Genomic DNA, 5,000 nt, shown 5'->3' on the forward strand with positions numbered 1-5,000 from the left:
TCAGACGTTAATTTGAAAGGCCAAAGGATACAACGCTTTTTTACAAGAAAATATTGTTCGCGCTAAAACAAGACAGCTCAGAGTTAATTCAAAGCACGTGCACGCACAGTTCTGCGAAATAGCGCAGTTCCGAGTTCCTGCATGCCTCAGTTTCAAAGCGAGTCCTGGTGCTCGACCATTCAAATGGAAATGAGTTGCTTATTCTCATGCAAATCAAACTCATTTCCATTTCAATAGTTGAGCACCAAGTCTCACTTCGAAACTGAGATAAACAGCAACTCGGTAATGGCCTATTCGATATCAGCAAGTGCACACACCTGTTATCCCGAGACAATGACCTCGTTGACATGCGGTAAGCAAAGATGAGTGGGTAAAGAAAGTGGCATAAATGAAAAAAAGCTTATATTAAAAACCGTAATAAAACAATCAATTACAAAAAAAAAAACAAAAAAAAAAAGGCAACCAAACAAGTAGTAACAATGAGGATAAATAAACAAGGACGCTCTCTGTAGCGAGGGAATTTTATTTGTAGCCGGGCAACCGCTGACAGTGTTTCGAACAAGCTCTGAAGCCGCAGCAATGTTTATATCCTTCCTCATCAAGATAGCGAACATTAAGGTAAGAAATAACTCCAAGTGTTTAATCAACTATTTATTTTTCTAGTTTTCCTAAACATTTTTCTCGATAACGATTTATAAACTGACATTTTGTTGCGTGCTTTGTCTGTGCTCGGCAACCGCCAAATGTTTAATTAATTATTCAAAACAAGCCTTTTCTAAATAGACTCGTTTGCGGTTAGAAACTGTCTTTAAATTACAGCAACTGATATCAGGAGGCTGAAAACAACTATTTTACCGGAGAACGACCCACAGGCGAACACTTCAGGGTTGATGTTCGAGATGATAATCGCGGCGTGAAAGTTCAAAATGTCAAGCGATAAGCTGAAGTGTCTGATTACAAGACGCTGTCAAATTTTTGCGTTTTATTTACCCAAGCTAGATTTGCGATAAAAAGTAAGATGAAGTGATATTTTTATCCAGAAAAGTAGTTTTGAGAGGTAAATCCATGTACCAGATTGACTTTTTGGTCCACAAAGTTGACCTAAATTTGGAAGTGATGGGACATCGCCTTGGCGTATAATTTTGAAAAATTGTTAAAAATTCAGGTTCATATTACATGTGGATCTGACAACACGAAATAAGTACTCAAACATTATATTTAAATAATACGGGTTAGCTTTCCCAGCTACGCACAATATCTTGGCTTGCTAGCCTTCGCAAAAAGTGTAATTTTAGAGGCGAGTTTTGCTCTTTCAGGGACAAAATACTAAAGACCGTCTGGAGAAGAAAATAAAAACCCAAACAACCTCAAAGTTACAGTTTTGAAACAAGTTAGTAAAAACCTTCTTCCTGACAAATTTTCAGAAAATCGATTTTTTCCATATTGCATAGGTGTAGGTGACTTTTACAGCAAGTCGCTCTTAAGCTTTTTTTTTTTCAGTGAATTGACATATTTCACTAGGAAATTGGTAAGAAACAGCTCATCTCTATCAGACATAGTAAGATTAGCTTGTTCCAATCTGCCTCCAGGTGAAAGATCTCTAAGGAACTCAGTGACTGGAACTCCCATCTGGGCAATATTGGCAAGGTCATCGGTACACTTCTGAATTGCTGGCTTTATATGGGAGAAGGAAACCTTTCCTTGTTGCAGAGAACAGGAAGAACGTGATGCATGACTGTTACCACCCCAATGAATTTCACTTTGTGCATCTTTCCGAGAAGACCTGACGCCTGAGCATCTTTCTAGTCAAGTTGCTTTGGTGTAAGCATGAGTGGTACGTAATCCTTATGCACACCCTCTACAGCCTTGCGAAGAGAGAGCCACCTCATGCGAGTAGCCTTAGCAAGTCTACGGACGCACTTATCTTTAGTCTCTTTTGAAGGCTCTTGCAGCTTTTTCACTTTAAGTTGGATCTTCAGATATGCTGCAATCTTTTTGGGGAATTTTCCAAAAAATTCCAGACCTTAAAAAGCCATCTCTCAACTTCTTGCATGTATGCAATATCATCATTAGTGTCACAGCAAGCAAGGGACAGTTTATGGCAGATGCAGTGAACGCTGACGAGCCTGGTGGCTACCCCACTGGTTTTTCCAGTCATCACTGATGCTCCATCCGTGCAAAGGCCATTGAGCTTTCCAACTGGCAAGTCACTATGGTTTATCTCTGTTACAAGAGTCCTCGTTATGGTTTCTGCATTTGCAGAATCAGATTCAACAAAGAGATCATTTGCACTAAGAAACTTAATCTCTGTGCCACCAGAAGTGCTGCTCCAAAACTGCACAAACGTTATTAATTGCTCAGTAACAGAGATGTCTGTTACTTCATCAATTAGAAGGCCATAAGACTCTGGTTTCTTTATTTTGTTTATCATCATGTTCTTGACTACATTTCCACTTGTCAGGAACATTTCTCACACTGCAGCAGGAGATTTGTGATTAAAATGCTGCATTTTGTCCAGCCCAACAGCACGAAACAGATTTAGCAAAGAAAAGAACGTAACATTGGCAACTGCCTCCCTTGCTAACCAGTACAAGGCTGCAGTCTTTCGAGCATCTCTTTCTTCAGGGAATTTCTAAGGCGTGTTTTTAGGTGCCTTAGGGCACTGGCCCCCCTTTCTGGCCATGCATTTGAAACAGGCATAGAGAGGCAGATTTCTGCCTCTCTGTAGGGCTCATTCTGTGGAAGTTTTAGAAGGCGAAGGAATAGCCTGATGGTCCTTACTCTAGTCAGACAGCTCATACTTGAAGTTGTTCGATTCAGCCTCCAGTTTAAGGCGTTTGCTACTGTTCTCATCTCCACTAAAAATGTGATTTGCAAGAGTTTGGATATCGTTTTGTCCATATCCTGCAAACTCGGGGTTTGCAATAGGCACGGAAAGTGGATCGAAGATAGAGAAGAATGAAACGACTGGCAAAGAGTGCTGGAAGCGTTGGTCTATATTGTTTGTCAAGGGTGTCACATACTGGGAGCATAGGTCGTGCATCTTTGCCTCTGTTGCTTTAATCTTGTCTTCACTGAACTCTAGACAAGCAAGTTTTCCAGTTGTTGTCTCCTTTTGGAACTCTTTGACAGTGATGTTTTCTTGAACAAGCCTGATAAGCGAATCTTTAGATGCTTTGATGGCAGGAGAAATACGAGAAAAAGATATGGAGCACTTTTGAAACAGCTTACTAAGAGTCGAGAGCACAGCTAGAACACAAGAATCTCCTCTAGTTCCAACGAAGATGTGAACTTGCGATTAACAACTTCTTCTCTGGCCAACCAATATGCTGACAGGGAAGCATGGTGCAACACTGAATCTTTTGTCTGTAGCTGGGTTTCGAACTCCTTGTGAAAGTACGACACTCGTTTATTGTGCTCCCTCTGGATGGCCATCTCATGTTGTTGTGAGCCACTGTGTCTATCCTTTCCAACCAGTGCACTCTCTTTAAATCTTACAGCAGGGACCTAGTTAAACTTCTTTTGATGTTTAAATGGATTTTCACAATCGTGCATTCTGCACAACAGGCAAAACATACCATTCCCCTCTTCATATACCAGCTACCACAAACTGGCCTTCTCACAATATCCAACTTCTCTATCAAGAATCCACTCATGCTTAAAACGACCATCACATAATTTCTTACAACCTTCTTTCCATTTATAAAAATTGTGAAGTTTTGGTGACTCTTTAAAATACTGGCTTATTAGCTCAATTTCACAAGAAGTACATGTAGGGACAGGTTTGGTTGAATGATGTGTTGGCTTGTTTTTGGTGTCCACAGGGGCTGCTGCTGAAGAAAAATAATAAGCCATGGTTATTCTTGTTATATTTTGTACCACCTTATGTGCTGGAGCAAAATAGTACTCAAGAAATGATTCATACCAACTGCAACATGAGCTTCACCACTTTGAAGTGTACTTTCATCACATCCTCCTTCATTCCCTGTGGTGTTTTGAAAAAATCCAACACAAAGGAATTATTAAAGATAGTTAAGATTTCGTGTTTTTAACCAACAGTTCTGTGACTGAAACTCTCTCACACCAAAAACACTGTGCCTTTGTACGCCAATGTGCCATCAGGTATACTTGTAAGCTTAACAGAACCCTCGCTTTTGGTCCAAAAGTTGTCTCTCACAGAACTAAGCAGCTTGGCACTTGATATTGTTTCAATATTTCCAGTAAAAGGAGCCAACAAAGTTACAGGGGTTTAATTAACTGCTACCACAACTACATTACTGGTGATGGCTCTACTGAGTAAGAACTCTATTCAAAGTAATCTTTAAGTGTGCTTTATGCGAATCATGATTTGAAGCATTAAAATCACAGAAATATAAAGGTTTTACATTATGCATGCAATACAGGCGAAAATGAATAAAAAGGTCCTTACCTTTGCTTAGCTCACTCGATGGAGAGTGAAAAAACGTGCTCAAAAACGTGCTCAGCAATGTCTGCCTCGGTTTATTTGGCGTGGACGCCATTTTGGCACATGCGAAAACCTGGGATCTAGTCCTGTGAAAATGTCCAAGGCCTCCCACAACCCTTGATCACCTCAATCTCCTTCAACTTTTTATATTTCCATTGAAAGGTTAACACGTTTAAAACTCCTGAAATGTGCCTTTACTTAGACTCAGACGTTTGAGCCGGATGGGTTTTACAATTATTTTTGCGGGATTTTTTCATTATTTTAAGCCAGATCCTGCTCTGTGAAAATGTTGAAGGTGTTCCACGACCCTTCTTTCAATTTCCTTTGCACATGGCAAAGGTACATGTGCCATCTGTAAATCAGCCTTTTTTCACGTTTGTAATATCTCTCGTATTAGGAAGTTTTCGTCAGCTGAAAACACCAAAATGTTAGTGCATGCTTTCCTAATGTCTAGATTGGACAATTGTAACTCTCTCTTATACGGACTTCCGAAACACTTGATTCATAGACTTCAGTTAGTTCAGAACTGTGCAGC

The 5,000-nt window shown here is 40.0% G+C and overlaps 1 pseudogene; it reads right to left on the reverse strand.

Annotated features, from left to right (window-relative positions):
* Nucleotides 1–4,520, reverse strand: part of LOC138055334 (zinc finger protein 862-like) — a 17,414-nt pseudogene extending 12,894 nt beyond the window's left edge.
* Nucleotides 4,521–5,000: the final 480 nt, after the last annotated feature.

Source organism: Montipora capricornis, chromosome 7 (genome assembly GCF_036669925.1).
Source record: "Montipora capricornis isolate CH-2021 chromosome 7, ASM3666992v2, whole genome shotgun sequence".
In the NCBI taxonomy this organism is placed as follows: domain Eukaryota; kingdom Metazoa; phylum Cnidaria; class Anthozoa; order Scleractinia; family Acroporidae; genus Montipora; species Montipora capricornis.